We start from the raw sequence: 21030 nt of genomic DNA, 5'->3' as shown, positions 1-21030 counted from the left end.
GTATCTTTATTTATAGAGTTTGAATTATTTTTAGAATAAGGATCATATATGTTTTAACACATGACATTGATATTTTCTGTTTATTTCTTTTAGGTATTTTATTTTCTATATATAACTTAAAGAAGTAGGAACCTGAAATTTTGTTTGTGTTAACGTGATATTTTTGTTTTTTTTGCTATTTTTATGGAAAAACTGAGTTGAAGTTTATATTAGTCATGAGGTTTATAGGTTTGGTTTATATATGCCTTTTTGAGCATATCTTGTAATTTTTGAAGAAGAGTCTATAAATTTTATAATAGTTTTAGTTTTTAAAATAACTTAGTTGGTACATTTCTTTTAAGAATATAGATTCAAAATATTATTGTATTATTAAAAAATATTTGAATAAATTTTTGTACTTTTTTTTTTTTAAAATAAGACATTTTTAAATTTTGTTGTACTGTTCCTTGCTTTTAACTATAATTATAATTTTATCACTTCAATGCTCATGTGGCAACTAGAGTGGTTACGTGGGTATCAAAGTTTAAAAAACTTGCCAGCATGGCAGACACATATTTATCACGTGGGCTAGTTTGGCTACTTAATTTTTCTGACTTTTTAGAGAAATTAGAATTGTGTTTTGGAGATTCAATCTAACATTAAGAAAATTTTCTTTTTTCTTTAACTTTTCCTCAACTCAAACGCTCTTGGTACTATCGATTTCGAGTTAAAGTCTCTCTCCTTGACTAGCAACAACAACAATCTGTTGTCTATAGCCTCAATCATTGTTAGACCGCTAAAGATGTCGTGACAATAAATGATGATGGTCACAATGAGCAATTGCAATCAACTCTGGTAGAGCACGTGAAAAACCTATAGCTTCAAGGAAGATATAAAGAGATCGACAAGTGATAGGAGCTTTCAAGAATTTGAGGAAGTTCCTTTGGAGGGATTTGGTGCTTAGCATGAAGGAAGAGGAATAGAGAAGAAGACTAATTAAGACATTCGGGTAGTATTAACAAATAGCTGAAAAGGAAATGTTAGGATTTATAAAAGAGAAATTTCAATTAATTGACTCCAAAAAGGACAGTGAAAAAGAAAAAGAAAGTTTATTTGTAAAAATAATTACAAGCAAACACATGAGCTTAAAGGATGAAATTATTGAGAGATTACATCTCATTGAGTTATTGTGAAGCTATGAGAGTGCAATGAAAAAGTCAAAGTACACTATGTTGATATTGTAGATATTGTCTCCCAAGTGGACATCAAAGTTACAAGGTTATAACTAGTATTAAAAGTAAAAGCTAATATAAACAAAAAAAATTAAAAGTACAAGACTTATTTCAGCCAAAAAAAAAATACAATGGAATACAACACCTTGCTTTTTCTTGTTATAGCTTAACAACATTATCCAAAGTATCATTAGGGAAAAAAATGAAATTAAGTCTATTCATGTATAATAAGTTTGTATTTAAATATTTTAAATATAAAAATATAATTAATTTTATTCTACTATAAATACATATATGATGATTATCTATTTAAATTTATGAACATATTTGATATTTTATTTATTTAAAATTTTTAATTAAACTTATAATATGTAAAATAATAAACACCTAATTTAGTTTTTGAACTATTATTTATATTACATTTTAGTTTTAAATACTGTTTTTGTCATAATTTAATTGTTGAGTTTTTTAAAAAAAAAAATTTAAAACACTAATTTTATTAGAAAATAGACAGAAAAATGCAAGTGGATTAAGGCGTGTTTAGCGGAAAAGAAATTATTGTTTTTCTACCGTCATCATTCCTTCTCTCTAATTTGCTTATCTTTGGATCTTTGGGAACAAAAAAATAATAAGGAAAAAAAGAAATAAATAATTCTAAGAAAAGATATTTGGATTTGTTCATCTTCTCACTCTCAGCTCTCAATCTCCTTGTCTCCCTCTCTTTCCCCAATCATCAACAACCTGAGTAGCTCAACACTCAAATCATTTTATTGTCTTACAAAGAAAAAAAATTTCGCCTACAAGAAACGACGACTGTGAAAGGGACCTCCTTGTCTTCGGCTTCAGCGTCAAATAAGAGAATATAGAGGGAGATGACGAAGATCTACATGGACCCATATCGTAATTAGCCGTTGGGTCCAAAGGTGACACCCCATATGACTAGGTTTCTGCCATTATTGGCCATCAGCTCCTATTACTATACAAATTGTGTGGTTACTGCCTCTATTTTTTAGATTTTTTGTTATTTTGTTAAACTGGATTATTGTATTATGATTGAATACTGTGATCTTTTTGCCTTTACTTTGTTCTAGTAATTACTAGCGTGGAGTTAATGAATAATAGCAGGAGAGGAAGAAGGAAGATGGAGGGAGGAGGAAGAAGAAAATGGAGAATAAAAGACAGGAGAGAGCAGGTGCAATTGAGTCGGCCACTGCTGGATAAGGTTTTTTTTCCTTTTTTTTTTCTGGCCAAAAAAGCCTAAGCAAATTCTATTTCTTCTATTTACTTTATAACACAATTAATCTTTTGAAACATAACTATGAGGTTTGACCTAAATTGTAATAAAAAAAATTAAGACTGAAATGTAATATTAGTCGTAATTTGAAAACTAAATTGAATATTTTGCTTTATATGAAAAAATGTTAAAATAATAATCTATATATATATATATATGTATATAAGAAGGAATGTATGTTAAAGAAGAAGTTGACATGTAACATTCTGATATATTAATATGTGGTTATACTAATTCTAAATTTTTAAAATTTTAATTCTATTAAATAACACATTTAAGTTACATAAAAGCATGACATTCTAATGTGTTAATTACATGATGGAATTACAAAATTAATTTCATATTATTTTAATTTTATTAAAATAAATAACTGCTGAATTAAATAATTTTATCGACTTTTGAATTAGTTTATCTTTACTAAAAGCTTACAAGACAACCAATAAAGAATACTTCTAACTTCAATATTTTAAATTTAATATAATAATAAGTCCTTATGTAACACCCAAATTTTTTATTTTATTATTATTGGAATTATTTTGATTTTATTTTATTTTAATAATTAATTTATTAGGTAATAATTATGTAGTTTTAATTTAATTTAATTTAATTTAATAGAAATAAAAATAATAATAATGATAAAAAGGAGTAAAATTATTTTTTGGATTTAATTGAAAATGATTTTGAAAAAAAAAGGTGAAAATTTAGATTCTGGAGGTGTTTTTGAAAAGAAAATCGAAAACTGGGGGTCAAAACACAATTTAAAAAAAATTGCGGCACGTCAGCAGCCTGGTTAGCAGCTCCGGCCAACCCAAACACGCCGCGTGGCAGAGACACTGATGCGGGAAGGCCATGGGGAACGGGCTACGTGGGCGATCCGCGTGTGCGTGATCGGACGGCTGAGATCCGTTCCCGCGCGCACGGACAGCCCAGATCAAACGCGCGCACGGACGACCCAGATTGCACGCGTGCGGACGGCTAAGATTGAATCACGCACGGACGGTACAGATTCATTTTCAATTTAATCACCATCGGACAGTTCAGATTAAATCGTTATGGACGGCTCAGATTAAAAAGGGAGAGTTATAAATAATCTCATCCACACCCAACCCCAAACCCTAGCCGCCAGAGCTCTCGCTGGAGAAGACAGCCCAGCCACCGGAGGAACCGACCGCCGCCACCCTCCGCCACACTAGGGCACTTTTCGACAGCCAAACGAGGTAAAATTTCTCCAATTGGCTCGGATTTCGATGCTGAACCCCCCTGTGGCCAAATCAGAGCCAAATCACCGGCCAATTGGCTGAAAAATGCCCCCAAAGTCCAACGGCGCCGCCGTGAGTTTTTTCAATTTTTACCTCCGATGAGGCCCTTCCCACTGTGACCATCGTCATTTCCTCTACAGGTTGACCGGAGTAAAACACCAAATCGCGACTCGCACCGAAGGAGCCGCCGCACTTGAGAGCTCCGCTGCCAGTAAGTCTCCGCTTTTTGAGTTTTTTCGGCCCACCGAGGGCCTTATGTGTGTTTTATCACAGGAACTAATGCAAGTTTGGCCAAATTTAGCCGAAAACGACCGAAAATGACCAACTCGAGGCGGATCGCTGCCGCTTGCGGTGGCGCCGTCGCCGGAGCACGGTGGAGTCGCCGTGCCAGAATTTTGAAATTGGCCGAATAGGCCCTGGGACTGATTTGGGATTTTTGGGGACATGTGCATGTACCGGAAGTGTGTTTCAGTTTCCGGAGAAAAATTCAGGGAATCTAGGGACTGCCTCTAAGCGCAGTGAGAACCTGATTTCAGACTCCAAAACAAGTAAGGATCCCTTACTCTATTTCCTATCACAGTATTAAAGCTTAATAAATAATAAAACGGTATTTTATGAATTAATAGATATGTATAATTAATTAAGATTGCTAATGAGGCCCGAACCTGATGTATTTGTCGGTCTGTTCCTGTTGATGTATTTTACAGTCTAAATACAGTATAGTATTTGATGGTTTATTCTGTGGTCTCGTATGCATGAATCACTGTTTAATCTATTATGGTTTGAATTATTGTGAACTTGATGTTGTGTTGCCTTGTTTGGTGTGCGTTACTGGTTTATGTATTTATGTTGATTGGGTAATTGAGACTAAGAAAAATAGAAAGAGTATTTGAATTTATAAATGGATAAGTCGACAGCTTCACTAGATATCCTGGGAGACGGTGGACGGACCGGGTCCATAGGGAACCTTATCGGGAACAAGATCTCTCATATCGGACGGGGTATGGAGATTTTAAATATTTTGACGCTCATACCGGATGAGGTATGGGGACGGCCTGCTTCACCCTCATATCGACCGGAGTATTGAGGTTTATGGTTTTGGCGCTCATACCGGACGGGGTATGGGGACAGCCCTAGAATTAAGGTGAATGGTTCACGTATAGCGGGAACCCCTATGGATCCCCATAGATACTAGTAGACTGATAAAAGAAGAAATTTGTTGCCTGATGATTGAAATACAAGAATATGATATGTATTATGTTACAGAGTGTGCATGATCTTATGATGTTTATAATGTTATTATTTTCATAAGTTGTTTTCATGAATCTCACCGAGGTAAGTGGACAGTAAAGAATTTTATTATTGATAAATGAATTTGTTATAAATTATGCTCCATTGGTCGTTTTTGTTTTCTACCAACCTTTACTTCTGTGACAGTAAGATGTGTGACATCTTTACTGGGGTAGTATAGCTCATTCCTTACTTAACCATTTCAGATCAGGAGGACTTAGTTCCCGAGCCCGTCCCGCAGGAAGACGGTGAGTAGATACCTAAAGATTTTATAGTTTTCCTTGTAGTATTTATTTCTAGTATTTATTTTAGTTAGCTTATTCTTTCATACGTTTAATACGTTTTGGTTATTGTGTAAGGGATGTTAATCAAAATATTTCATTTCGCTTCCGCACTTAGAATTTTTATATATGTGTTTCCTTTTAATTTCTGGGACCGTTATAGTTGGTATCAGAGCTGCATTCCTCGAACTCGTCCCTTACACAATAATATTTAGAGAAATACCAACCAATTAATCGTTACTCAACCCTTCCTTGTGAAATGCAGGTGTAGAGAGATGAGGAGAGGAAGACCCCCACTAAATCGAGCAGCCCGGGATGATTCGCTTCGAGAAGATGTGGACAGAATATTTGAGATGCTAGAAAGGATCATTGCTGCCCCGCAAGGCCGAGAGGAGAGAAGGGAGTTACCCAACCCTTCCCCATTACCACAGGTTAAGCCACCGCTACAGCAAGTGGATCCCGAGCCACCCCGGCACGAGCCTGCTCCTCCACAGTACCCCCCGACACCACCGTCGCAGTATAATCCAGTGCCCCAGCCACAGTACTACCCGGCACTGCCACAGTATAATCCAGTGCCCCCATTATATCAGCAAGTGCCACCACAGGGCCCTCCAGTCTATCCTCCACCCGGCCCAGTCCCTCTTCCACGGGACCCAGCTCCTTCCCTGATTGACCCAAGCTACGTAGAGAGGTACAGGAGACTGAACCCTTCCACTTTGCAGGGGAGTCCTCTTTCGAAGATGCCCAGTACTAGTTGGCGGAGACAGAGAAGGCTTTCAAGACATTATGAGTGGTTCCTGAGTAGAGGGTTACCCTTACTTCCTACATGCTGGTGGGGGAAGTAGGTCATTGGTGGGAGTTCAAGCAGACCACCCTGCCTACACCAGTCACTTGGGAGTAGTTCTTAGCAGCCTTTCATGCGCAGTACCTCCCCGAGCACATCCGACATCTAAAGGAGATGGAGTTTGTCCATCTGGTCTAGGGAAACATGATGGTATCAGAATATGCTCATAAGTTCCTAGAGCTGGGCCAATACTCCCTTGAGACATTGATAGATGAGGGCAGGAAGGCTAGAAGGTTCCAGTGGGGCCTCCGCCCAGAGATCAAGCAGCACTTATTGGTACTAGAGCTCAAGACATATTCAGCCGTTCTGGTAAAGATGCAGATCGTGGAGAGGAGTTTCAACACCCTTTCTCAGTCAGCAGGGAGTCACAGACCCTCAGCTCCACCCCACAGACCAGCACCTACTGCGTTTGTCCAACAAAATAAGAGGCCCAGACCGGCGATCCAGGCTCCCCCTCAGGCTCCAGGGGCAGCACGTGGCAAGATCTGTCAGCACTGCGGCAGGGATCACGGGGACCGACCATGCTATCGCCTCAACAACACCTGTCGCATATGTGGTAGTGCCCAGCACTATGCGAGAGAGTGCCCGAGGAACCAGAACCAAGGAAGACCTCCTTTTCAGGGCAGGGTTTACAACCTCACACAGCAGGATGCCGATGCCGACCCGGACGTGGTACAGGGTATGTACACTATCTGTAACCATATTGCTCATGTTTTATTTGACACTGGTGCATCGCATTCATTTGTTTCACATGTTTTTGCATCCAAACTTAATGTATCACCTGATAAACTTGATTCAATGTTATTTGTGTCTACTGTTGGGGGTGAAACACTGTTAGGAGAAGTTGTCTACAGGGCTTGTCCCGTAGAGATAGCAAATAGGAAACTGAGTGTAGACCTAATAGGGTTAGACACGGGGGATTTCGATGTAATTTTAAGGATGGATTGGCTAGCGGCGTATCACGCCACCATAGATTGCTTTAACAAGAATGTTGTATTTAATCCTCCTAATGAGGAGCCATTTACAAATTAATAAAATCATTTGGTACTTATTCCTTGATGGCAAGTTTCCTTAATTTTCAAGTACCTTAACCTTGTTATTTTGTCTAACTAGGCAAGCCCAAGAAGAAAATTTGTATCCAAGAGATTCCAGTAGTTCAAGACTTTCCAGATATGTTTCCGGACGAACTACCCAGACTGCCAGTGGACAGGGAAGTTAAGTTCACTTTATACCTACAACCAGGCACCCAGCCCATTTCAGTTGCTCCTTACCGCATGAGCCGCGTTGAGATGGAAGAGTTAAGGAAACAGATCACTGAATTACAAGACAGTGATTTTATTAGACACAGTGTGTCTCCTTGGGGTGTCGGAGTCTCTTTTGCCAGAAAGGGAGATGGAACATTGAGACTGTGTATTGATTATAGAGGATTGAACAATGTCACAATCAAGAACAAATATCCACTTCCCAGAATTGATGACCTCTTCGATCAGCTGCAGGGTGCGCAGGTCTTCTCCAAAATAGACCTGCGATCAGGTTACTATCAGGTGAAAATAAGAACAGAAGACATCCCCAAAACAGCCTTTCGAACTAGGTATGGACACTATGAGTTCCTGGTCATGCCATTTGGACTAACCAACGCTCCGACCATCTTTATGGATCTGATGAACAGGGTCTTCAGAGAATTCTTGGATCAATTTGTTATTGTGTTCATCGATGACATCTTGGTCTACTCAAAAAGTAGAGAAGAGCATGCTCACCATCTAGCCCAAGTTTTGCAGGTCCTCAGAAAAAAGAAGTTATATGCAAAGTTGAGTAAGTGTGGATTCTGGCTTGAGCAGATCGCCTTCCTAGGACACATCATATCGAAGGAAGGAGTATCAGTGAACCCCGAAAAGGTTGAAGCGGTACTTGGTTGGGAGAAGTTGACATCAGTTAAGGAAATTCGTAGCTTCCTGGGAATGGCAGGTTATTACCGCAAGTTCATCGAAGGATTCTCTCGTCTAGCGGCTCCCCTAACCCGACTCACAAAGAAGAATGCCAAGTTTATGTGGAATGAGGATTGTGAGAGAAGTTTTTCAGAATTAAAGGAGCGGCTGACCACTGCACCCGTACTGGCTTTACCGATCCCGGAGTGAAAGTGGGAACATATCACCATGGACTTCGTAACGGGATTACCCAAGGTACGTTCAGGACATAACTCCATCTGGGTAATTGTTGACCGGCTTACCAAGTCTTTCCACTTCCTACCCATCAGGATGACCGATCTCTTGGATAAGTTGGCAAGAATGTATATCCGAAAACTAGTCAGATTGCATGGAGTTCCAGTGACAGTGGTATCCAACAGGGACCCCAAGTTCACTTCTCAGTTTTGGAGTAGCTTTCAACAGGCTATGGGAACAAAGTTCTCTCAGTAATGCCTTCCATCCTCAGAGTGATGGACAATCAGAAAAGACAATCCGCACACTTGAGAATATGTTCCAAGCTTGTGTCCTTGACTCTGGGGGCCATTGGGACGACCATCTACCCCTGATAGAATTTGCCTACAACAATAGCTACCAAGCGAGCATTGGCATGGCTTCGTATGAGGTGTTATATGGGCGCCCATGCAGATCGCCGATTTGTTGGAAAGAAGTGAGCGACAGAAAATTGTTCGACCCGGAGTTGGCGGAGGAGACCACGTCTAAAATAGTTAAAATCAGAAAGAACATTCAGACGGCTCAGAGCAGGCATAAGAGTTATGCAGACACTTGGAGGAGAGATTTAGTGTTTGAAAAAGGCGACCGGGTGTTCCTTAAGATCACTCCTTTCAAGGGAATTAGTAGGTTCGGCAGGAGGAGAAAACTGAACTCCCGATTTATTGGACCTTTTGAAGTCTTAGACAGGATTGGTACTGCCGCCTACAGACTGGCACTGCCTCCAGAGCTCTCCAAAGTCCACAATGTGTTCCATGTATCCATGTTACGCAAGTACAACCTAGACCCCCTCATGTCTTGGCTCATGAACCGCTTCCACTCCAAGAGGACTTGTCCTATGAGGAAGTACCAGTCGGTATCACAGACTGAAAGAGTAGAATACTCCGCAACCGAAAAATATCATTTGTTAAGGTAGTGTGGCAGAACCACACACCAAGGGAGGCTACCTGGGAACTAGAATCAGACTTTAGAGCCCAGTATCCCTATTTGTTCGACCAAGAGTAAGAGGCAAATTTGGAGGACCAAATTTCTTTAATGGAGAGAGAGTTGTAACACCTAAATTTTTTATTTTATTATTATTGGAATTATTTTGATTTTATTTTATTTTAATAATTAATTTATTAGATAATAATTATGTGGTTTTAATTTAATTTAATTTAATTTAAAAGAAATAAAAATAATAATAATAATAAAATGGGGTAAAATTATTTTTGGGATTTAATTGAAATTGATTTTGGAAAAAATGGGTGAAAATTTAGATTATGGTGGTATTTTTGAAAAGAAAATCAAAAATTCGGGGTCAAAATATAATTTAAAAAAAATAGTATCACGTCAGCAGCCCGGTCAACAGTCCCGGCCAACCAGGACACGCCATGTGACAGGGACGCTGACACGGAAAGCCACGCGGGATAGAGATACGTGGGTGATCCGCGTGCGCGCGATTGGACGGCCCAGATCCATTTCCGCACGCACGGACGACCCAGATCTCACGCGTGCGGACGGCGGAGATTTGATCACGCATGGACGGCTCAGATCGCATCGCGATGGACGGTCTAGATTTATTTCCAATTTAATCGTGATCGGACGGCCCAGATTAAATCATGATGGACGGCTAAGATTAAAAAGGGAAGGTTATAAATAATTGCATCCACACCCAACCCCAAACCCTAGCCACCAGAACCCTCGCCGGAGAAGACAACCCAGCCACCGGAGGAACTGGCCGCTGCCACCTGCCGCCGTACCGGAGGATTTTTCAGCCGCCAAACGAGGTAAAATTTCTCCCCTTGGCTTATTTTTCGATGCTGAACCTCCCTGTGGCCAAATCGGAGCCAAACCACTAGCCGATTGGCCGAAAAATATCGCCGAAGTCTAGCGGTGCGGCTGCAGGTTTTCTCAATTTTTGCCTTCGATGAGGCCCTTCCCGGTTCCTGTTCAATGTAATTTTTATACCATTATGACCACCGTCATTTTCTCTACAGGTTGACCGGAGCAAAACACCAAATCAAAACTTGCACCGGAGGAGCCGCCGTACCCGAGTGCTTCTCCGCCGGTAAGTCTCGGTTTTCTGGAATTTTTTGGCCCACCGAGGGCCATAGGGGTGTTTTATCACAGGAACAAATGCAAGTTTGGTCGAATTCAGTCGAAAATAGTCAGAAATGGTCAACCCGAGGTGGATCGCCGGAGCACGGAGGAGTCGCCGTGCCAGAATTTTGAAATTGGCCAAAAAGGCCCTGGGTCTGATTTGGGATTTTTTGAGGACATATGCAGGTACCATAAGTGTGTTTCAGTTTTTGGGAAAAAAATTTAGAAAATTTAGGGGCTTCCCATAGGCGCAGTGAGAACCCGATTTCAGACTCCCAAACAAATAAGGATCTCTCACCCTATTTCCTGTTACGATATTAAAGCTTAATAAATGATAAAATGGTATCTTTTGAATTAATAGATACATATAATTAATTAAGGTTGCTAATGGAGCCCGAATCTGATGTATTTTTTGATCAGTTGTTGTTTGATTTATTTTGTAGTTTTAAATGCAGTATGGTGCCTGATGTGTTTATTCTATGGTTTCGTACGCATGAATCACAGTTTCATTTATCATGGTTTGAATTATTGTGAACCCGATGTTGTGTTGCCTTGTTTGGTGTCCATTACTGGTTTACGTGTTTATGTTTGATTGGATAATTGAAATTAAGAAAAATAGAAAAAAGTATGTGAATTGATAAATGGATAATGTCGACAGCCTAACTAGATATCTTGGGAGATGGTGGACGGACCGGGTCCATAGGGAACCCTACCGGGAACGTGGTCTCTCATATCGGACGGGGTATGGAGACTTTATGTGTTTTGGCGCCCATACCGGACGGGGTATGGGGATGACCCATTTCACCCTCATACCAGACGGGGTATTGAGGTTTATGGTTTTGGCGCCCATACCGGACGGAGTATGGGGACGATCCTAGAATTAAGTTATTAATGTGAATGGTTCATGTATAGTGGGGACCCCCTATGGATCCCCATGGATACTAGTAGGCTGATAAAAGAGAAAATTTGTTGTCTGATGATTGAAATACAAAAGTATGATATGTGTTATGTTACAGAATGTGCATGATCTTATGATATTTATGATGTTATGGTTTCTCATAAGTTGTTTTCATGAATCTCACCGAGGTAAGTGGACAGTAAAAGTTTTTATTATTGATAAATGAGTTTGTTATAAATTATGCTCAATTGGTCGTTTTTGTTTTCTACCAACCTTTACTTCTGTGTTTGTGAGATAGTGTGATGTCTTTACTGGGCTAGTGTAGCTCATTCCTTACTTAACCATTTCAGATCAGGAGGACTTGGTTCCCGAGCGCGTTCTACAGGAAGACGGCGAGTAGAAGGCTAAGAATTTATTAGTTTTCCTCATAGTATTCATTCATAGTATTTCCTTTAGTTAGTTTATTTTCTCATACGTTTAATTCGTTTTGGTTATTGTGTAAGGGATGTTAATCATAATCTATTTTATTTCGCTTCCGCACTTAGAATAAATTTATACATTTCCTTTTAATTTCCGGGGCCGTTACAGATTGGGTAATTGAGACTAAGAAAAATAAAAAGGGTATGTGAATTTATAAATGGATAAGTCGACAGTCTCACTAGATATCCTGGGAGACGGTGGACGGATCGGGTCCATAGGGAACCTTACCGGGAACAGGGTCTCTCATATTCGACGGGGTATGGAGACTTTAAATATTTTGGCGCTCATACTGGATAAGGTATAGGGACGGCCTGCTTCACCCTCATACCGGACGGGGTATTGAGGTTTATAGTTTTGGCGCTCATACTAGACGGGGTATGGGGACAGTTCTGGAATTAAGGTGAATGGTTCACATATAGCAGGAACCCCTATGGATCCCCATGGATACTAGTAGGCTGATAAAAGAGGAAATTTGTTGTCTGATGATTGAAATACAAGAGTATGATATGTGTTATGTTACAGAATGTGCATGATCTTATGATGTTTATAATGTTATTGTTTTCATAAGTTGTTTTCATAAATCTCACCGAGATAAGTGGACAGTAAAAGGTTTTATTATTGATAAATGAATTTGTTATAAATTATGCTTCATTGGTCGTTTTTGTTTTCTACCAACCTTTACTTCTGTGACAGTGAGATAGTGTGACATCTTTACTGGGCTAGTGTAGCTCATTCCTTACTTAACTATTTCATATCAGGAGGGCTTGGTTCCCGAGCCCATCCCGCAGGAAGACGGCGAGTAGATGCCTAAAGATTTTATAGTTTTCTTTATAGTATTCATTTCTAGTATTTACTTTAGTTAGCTTATTCTTTCATATGTTTAATACGTTTTGGTTATTGTGTAAGGGATGTTAATCAAAATATTTTATTTCGCTTCTGCACTTAGAATTTTTGTATATGCGTTTCATTTTAATTTCTGGGGCCGTTACACCTTAACAAATATATTTTAGTTAATATTATTTGAAATAATTAAATTTTTTTAATGTATTAAAGTAGGAATTTATATTTAAAAATTAATTATATTAATTATTAATTAATTAGTTGTGTTTTTTAGTCTTTTTTATAACTTTTCATATACTTTTTACTTTCTCACTTCTATATATATAGACCATAAATATATTCTCATCAAGTCAAAAATCTTGTATATACACCTATATACACACAGATACACATATTAACATCATCCTCTAAAAACTAAAAACAAAAGTATAAGAAAATATAATATAATTAAGCTCTCTGAAAACCCTAATCTGTCTTCTTCTTCTCTCAGCCGCCTCCCCTAAACCACCAAAACCCTAAACCGCCAATCCCAAGATGCTAGTCTCTCTCGACGTCGCTTTAGCGAAAAAAAGGGATGCGCCACCTTGCCCAGAAACAAACTGATCCACGAAGATGGTTAAGATAAAGTCGGAAGAAAATCACTCTCCATTTTCTATTGAGCACCAGAGTATGGAGGAAGGGATGACGGACCGAGCGATGGAAGTAGAAGAGACACTGCCCGACCCAGAAGTGAGTCGAATACGGTGGAACGATGCGATTCGTGGAGGCTGACCATCTCGCGTCGATGGCAAGCGAGCAGGACCCGGTCCTAACGTTGATGGGAGGAGATGCGAAATAAGGGGCGGTGGAACAATCTGGTGTAACATGCTCTGTGTGTTTGAATGAGACCCGAACGCTCGCGATCTAGGGGCTGTTTGCGGAGGATGAGCCGATGGTGGAGGCAACGATGGTTGCCGATAAGCCACCAACAGTAGCGGCTCTCCCTTATCCTGGTGTGACCCGACCGGCGACCGATGGTGGATACTGTGATTGGGGATGGGGCTTATGGAATGGGCGGAGAGGCGATAAATTTTAGGCAACTTACAGGAAGAAACCACAAATCACGCACCTTGAGGAATCATCTTCGCCACAGAAAGCACCGAATGTAAAACCCTCATTTAGAGATAGACTCATCAATAATCATCAGGATGCTAACGACCGAGATGAAATTGAGATCAGGGACGAAGATGTTAATCTTGGCATGGAGAATATAATACCAAGAATCAATTTTTCAGATAAGGTGCATAACCTCCTAGCACAAAATATGAAACTTTGATTACTCGATTGTTTGGGAAGCCGATAGGATATAAAGCACTCTAGGTAAAACTTCATAGCTTATGGAAGCCCATTGATCGATTACACCTGATTGACCTTGATAATGATTACTATATGGTCAAGTTCCACTCGATTGAGGACTATCTGCACGTTCTAACGGATGGCCCATGGGTTATATATGGCCATTACCTCATGGTGCAGCCTTGGTCCCCCAGTTTTTCTACTACTAACCCTGATGTAACTAATGTGGTGGCCTGGGTGCATTTTCTTGGCCTCCCTATCCATTATTACCATAAGAGCATGCTTAGAGCTATCTCCAGGGTGATAGAGAAGGTATTTCGTATTGGCTATAACACTGAATCTACAAAACGGGGCAAGTTTGCTCGATTGACTGTTGGAATTGGCATGACCAAACCACTTATTTCTAAGTTCATGCTAGATGGGTGCCTACGGAGAGTGGAATATGAGGGTTTGCCTACTATATGCTTCGAGTGTGTAGTTTACAAGAGCTTTAAAGGTCAATGTAAGAAAAATGTTGAGATAGAGATTGAGGTAGGCAATAGTGGAAGCACAGACCCCAAGGAACAAGATAATGTGGTGGTGCTAGATAAAAACTATAGTCTTTCGATGCAAGTATAACGCAAAGGGAGAAAAATTGGAAGGGCCCTATCTTACCAAGGAAAGGACCAGATATCCTAAGAGAAAATAATAAGAACGGGTCAAGATTTAGTATGATTACGGACATGGAAGGAGCCCTAGAAGGACCAAACTAGCTGGTGGTTAAAACCCTAAACATCTTAGGGTCTCAAGTGAGAGACAACCCCTAAGGAGCAAAAGGAAAGCGTCGGTGGTGGAAGACAGTGATTAGAAGACGATGGATGCCCTTCCCGAAATCATGGGTTCGACTATGCTAGTCAATACTAAGCCCACAATTGGACGTATGATGCTCATGATTAATATAATCGGAGAATCTAGCGGGATAAAGGTACGTATCAACCCCCATGGTGCAGGAATGACTAATAATGAGAAGTTTGTAATAAGTCAGGGAACTACTACACTGGAACCTTCTAAGAATGTTGTTATAATAATTAAAGATAGGGCAAACCAAGACCACGAACTCAATCGATCCTCCCCCCATAGCTCTATGCCACCAATGATCTCCTTGAGAGATTGCATCAGGCTGACAGTCAAACCTCCTGATAGACTTGGTATCAGTAAAGGCATAAAAATTAATAATTTTTTAAAAAAACAAGGTAAAGATAAGAAAGGGAACGAGGAAACTATATCCATTGATTCCACTATAATCAACCCTCTTTTGTCCAAAATTCAAGAGCTTGTCAATAAGGATGTAAGCCTCGTTTTGAGCACTATCGATGCTCTTCAGAAAGAGCAAGCATAGTCCCTCTCTTGAGCATCAGTTCCTTTTTCCCTTACACCTATCCTATGGATTGCTCATTTCTTGTATGGAATTGTTAGGATGCTGCAAAAGCTCATCTACGGTGCGCCTTAAAATTATTTGTCAATAGCATAACCGTACCTTGGTTGCGTTATTGGAGCCTAGGACGGCAGGCGAAAAAGTGGATAAAGTGATCAAGAACCTGGGCTTCGACTATTCCCATAGAGTTGAAGCGGTTAGTTTTTCAGGGGGCATTTGGATGAAGTGGAGAGAGTCTATCTAGGTTACTTTCGACTGCAACTATCTTCAGTTCATCCACTCCATAATAAGTAGGAATGATGGTCGGGAAGCTTTTTCGCTCTCTATTGTCTATGGGAGCCCAAACCCCTAGAAACGAAAAGACCTTTAGGAGGAGCTCACCACTATCAGGCATAACTTGGATCGCCCTTAGCTCCTTATTGGGGATTTTAAAGCCATCCTGGAGTCGGACAACAGAAGAGGGTGGGCGGTTAAATGGTCTAAAGGCTGCACTCTTTTTAACTAGTTTATTGATGTTAATTCTTTGCAGCAGCTTGATTATGTAGGGCCGAACTTTACATGGTGACGCGAGACCCTTCTTCAATGGCTTGATAGAGCTATCTGTAACCAGAGATGGTTCAACCACTTCCCGGTGGCCATCATTCACCACCTTTCAAAAGTGCAGCATGATCATAGGTCTATCCTGATTACCACACCCGTCACTCTCACAATAAGGACCCCAAGCCCTTTCGGTTTTTAACTGTGTGGCTATCCCACCCCGATTTCTCTAACTTGGTTAGGAGAAATTGGCAAAACCATCTTTCTATCAAGAAGAACATCAGTAACTTTAGCAAGATTATGAAGGACTGGAATATAAATGTGTTTGGCCATATCACTAAGAGAAAACGTATTCTCCCAGCAAGACTGGATGGGATCCAACAGACATTAGAGAGACACCACTTTGTTCGGCTCCAAGAGCTGAAAAATTCCTTAAAAAAGGAATTAGAGGGGGTGTTACCGCAAAAAAAGATGCTCTGAAAACAAAAATCTCGATGCAATTGGATTTCTCTAGGGGACAGGAATAGCAAATACTTTCATGTCCAAACCATCTCTAGAAGAAAACAGAACAAAATTATTATGCTTAAAAATGGTGATGGTAACTGGAGTACCGATGAAGGCCAGCTTCGGGTAATGGCCTCCACCTTCTTTGAAAACCTTTATACGGCAGAAGAGGGTCCCATACTACAATATGTTGTTAGAGACTTGTTCCTAAAGTTAACAGCTACGATGGTTGCTTAGTTAGACTCTAATATTACAAACCATGAAATTTACAATGTTTTATTTAGCATGCACCTGTTGAAGACCCCTGAAGTGGACGACCTTCATACAGTGTTCTCCCATAACCATTGAGAGATTGTAGGTGAGTCGGTATATGCAATAGTCAAAGATATCTTTTATGGCGAGCAACTACCTACTAAGATCATAAGACCCTTATTATCCTTATCCTTAAAGTTGCTAGACCAGAGACTATTAAAAAATTTCGTCTGATCAGTTTATTAACGGTGTTATATAAAATTGTTACTAAACTCATTACCGATAAACTCAAGCACCTAATGCCTTTTTTTGTTGGCCCTACCCAAGCTAGCTTTGTAGCCAGTAGGAATATCACGGATAACATTATTATTGCCCAAGAAGTTGTCTACTCTATGCGACATTTGCGGGGAAAAGACAAGTGGATGGTCGTTAAGGTGGACTTAGAAAAATCTTATGATCGCATCCGTTGGGAATATGTGGAAGACATTCTGCTTGATGTTGGTCTCCCTCCTAACCTTATCAGAATCATCATGCAGTGCATCTCCTCTTGTTCCATGCAATTATTGTGGAACGGCTGTCTCACCCAGGAGTTCCGGCCTACTGGAGGCATTTGATAAAGGGACCCCCTTTCACCCTATATATTTGTGTTATGCATGGAATGACTCTTCCATTGCATCAATACTCGGGTAAGAAATGGTACGTGGAAGCCAATCCGCCTTGGTAAGAAGGGTCCTGCCCTCTCACACCTCTTTTTTGTAAATGACCTGGTACTCCTTGGGAAAGCCACTGAAGACCAAACTCAGGTTATAAAGGAAGTCTTAGAGGATTTCTGTGCCAACTCAGGCCACAAGGTGAGTGTGACCAAAACACTTACTTTTTTTTCCCATAATGTTACCACAAGTGAGGCTAGTCGTATTAATAAGATGTTTGGGTTTCAAGTCTCTAATAATCTTAGTAAGTATCTAGGAGTTCCCTTACTACATAAAAAAGTTAACAAAAATACTTATCATTACGTCCTTGAGAAGAGTAACCAAAAGTTATCTGGCTGGAACACTCACCTTCTTTTCTTTATAGGGTATTTAACTTTGGCTAAATTCGTCCTTATGACTACCTTTGCTTATGCTATATAGACCATGGCCTTTCCTAAATCCCTATGCGATCATATTGAAGCGGTGGTCAAGAAGTTTATCTGGGGTCAAGGGAGTGATAACCGAAAAATCAACCTTGTCAATTGGACTAACATATGCATGCCTTACGATGCTGGGGGGAGCAGACTTCGGTCTGTCCATAGGTAAAACCAAGCTTTCCTGATAAAATTTGATTTTTTTTATGGTTGTGAAGCTCGATCTACTATGGGTCTAGGTCCTCACCCTCAAGTACAGATAGTATGGCTTATCGCAGAGTTACAAGTCGACATGACCAATCTCTCATCTTTGGCACAACCTTAACTATCTTTGGACATACCTTCGTATGAGCATCAAATGGTCAATTAGATCGGGGAGAAATGTTAGGTTTTGGGAAGACTGCTGGTTAGGAGACCTAGGGTTGCTTAAGCTTTTGGCTTTCGCACCTATTGCTAAGCACGATCTCAATAGATGTGTCAGTGATTACGTGATGTCGTCCAACTAATGGAACTAAGTGGCCCTATACCGGGTGTTGCTGATGGACACGCTGCTCTAGATGGCTGCAATATCAGCCCCTAAAGATGACATTATCCCGAACTCTTACTTTTGGGGTATGACGAGCTCTGGGTGTTTCTCGGTTAGCTTGGCTTACACCTTCATAGAGAGTGATCATTGGCACCTGGATGATAGAAATTGGAGAGACATTTGGCGTTGGCCAAGTGCTCAATAAGTGCGTACATTCCTCTAGTTGGCTGCTAAAGGGCTTGACGAATTGAGAGAGATACCAACGTTACATCTCCTCTACTGCAAAGTATAGTAGGTGTAAAGACCCTATTGAGGATGCGGATCATGTCCTCCGTAATTGTAGCGTGGCTAAACTGTTGTAGTTGAAAATTATACCTGCTAAAGCCCATTTAACTTTCTTCTGTGGTACTGTTGACAAATGGTTCATGTTGAACCTTAAAAATAACTTGCCTTGGTGCAAGACAGTTCAGGATTGGAAAATGACCATTGGCCTTACTTGCTGGAGCTTGTGGAACTATAGGAATAAGTTTGTTTTCTAAGAGAGTGAGAGTAGCATCGATGAGCTTGCTAAGGATGTGTCCCTCATGACTAATTATATTTTTATGACTAATAATATGAATCTTTACTTTTTTTCAGGTATGATGCACATGTCAGAAGAACTTGTACCTTGGCAGAAACCTCCCAGGGGTTGGTAGAAAGTGAATACTAATGGTGCTTATCATGCGGCTACCAACCTCGCCTGCTGTGGCGGACTTATTAGGGATGAGGATGGTGTCTGCCTGAGAAGCTTCAGCAGGAAGATTGGCAAATATTCTGTGCTTTAGGCCGAACTTTGGGGTGCTCTTGATGGCCTTCAACTCGCTTGACATGCTAGGTTCCGTAGTATTATCTTGAAAATGAATAGCAATTTAGTGGTGCAGTTACTTACTAAGGAGGATTATGGTACTAATGTGCATGTTGCCATCGTTCGTGAGATCAACCACTTACTATTACAGGATTGGCAAGTCAGGATCCAACATATCTATCGCGAAGGAAATAGATGCGTTGATTGGTTGGTGAATGTCGGCTTCTCTCTACCGATGCACCTTCATTCTTATGTTCAAGTGCTGAATGATCTCCAACAGCTCCTCACTGACGATATCATGGGTGTCTGTTGGCCCCAGATATGCATGACGATCTCTTAATTTCTTTTGTCTTTTGCCTCTCCTTGTACGAAAAAAAACAAAAATATAAAGTCACCATTAAATATGCATCACAAAAGGGAGATCGTAGTTCAATATTGTAAGAGAAGTTTATGAAAATTTATTAGAATTTTTTTCTTCTCCTTATAATCTTCTTAGTTATTACACATGATCTTTTCCTTTCCCTAATTTTTATTTGATGGAGTGATATATATATATGTATATATAGACATTCTGAGTTCAAATTTCAATAGCTTTACTCTTTTATTGTTTTAATTTGTTGTTAATGTATAATTCAATTTGTTACTTAATATTATGTAATTAATTTTTTTTAAAATATCATATCATTTAAATAACATATTTATTACATTTATAATTAAATTTATTTTATATTTACATATATTTTAAAAGCTCACAAGACACTAAAGACCAATAAAAAATAATTATACTTTCAATATTCTAAATTTAATATAACCATAAGTTCTAAACAAATATCTCTTAATTAATATTGTTTGAAATTTAAAAAATTTTAATGTATTAAAGTATGGAAAATGAAAGGGTTAATTTAGGATTTAGATATAAATTTATTATATTAATTATTAACATAAAAATATAATTACAGTTAAATTATTAAAAAACAGAAAATAAAAATATTTTCTTATGTACTAATTTTTTTTATATATAAAATTCATATATTATATCAATTTGATTTGTGAGGGTAGATATGTTAGAATCTATTGATGCAGATATATAAGACAAATTTTCAAGGAGAAAGGTGGGAAGTTGCAATCGATCATCTGGAATGGTCTTATCCAATTATAATTTTCAAAAGAAGATCCCCTTAATTCTGATTTCAGGTGAATCAAACCCATATAATGAAAAAATCTGTGCTGCTTCTGCTCATTCAAATTGGATGTCTTCACTAAAATCCTAAGCTATCATCATTAATATTGTAAAGGTCCAAACTAAAAGAAAATAATTTATTATTTAAATGCGAAGCGAATAATAGAGTTAGGATTTTCATTCCTTACATAGTAAATTGGAATGCTCAATAGAGTTATGAGAATGTCTCTTTTACATTGGTTCATAAAAAATAAATAAATGATAATTGAAAATAAATAAATAGATATCCTAGGAGTTAACATCCACTAACACTTAAAGGGAGTTCGGGAGGTGAACTACTCACAACCCTCTTACTGATCGAGATCTGAATCTTAGTTTTCTTGATATGAAGTGGTTAATAAAAAGTTGAGCTACAATAACCTAGTAAGAAAATCAAACTAATCATGGATACGAAAAATCAAGATTGGTAAAAATTACAAAACAACTAATAGAGCCCTTGATTTAAGTAAATACGCCTAACTTTATTCTATACTTACAGCAACGGAGTTTTTTCAAAATCAACATATAAAGACAAGTAACCAAGTGACATTCTAATTTCGTGCATAAGATTAGTAATTCTTTCTTTTAACCTACTTACTAGGACC

General features: G+C 39.1%; 1 long non-coding RNA gene across 1 annotated transcript; it reads left to right on the top strand.

The window, feature by feature from the left end:
- Window positions 1-13480: 13480 nt before the first annotated feature.
- LOC148266234 (uncharacterized) lies at window positions 13481-19693 on the top strand. The gene is made up of 2 exons (XR_015818371.1): window positions 13481-13950; window positions 18999-19693. It is a non-coding gene; the product is annotated as an uncharacterized LOC148266234 (long non-coding RNA).
- Window positions 19694-21030: the final 1337 nt, after the last annotated feature.

Source organism: Carica papaya, chromosome 4 (genome assembly GCF_054855325.1).
Source record: "Carica papaya isolate Zhongbai chromosome 4, ASM5485532v1, whole genome shotgun sequence".
NCBI lineage: Eukaryota > Viridiplantae > Streptophyta > Magnoliopsida > Brassicales > Caricaceae > Carica > Carica papaya.
The sequence above is the reverse complement of the archived record's forward strand: the minus strand, read 5'-3'. Positions and strand labels throughout refer to the sequence as shown.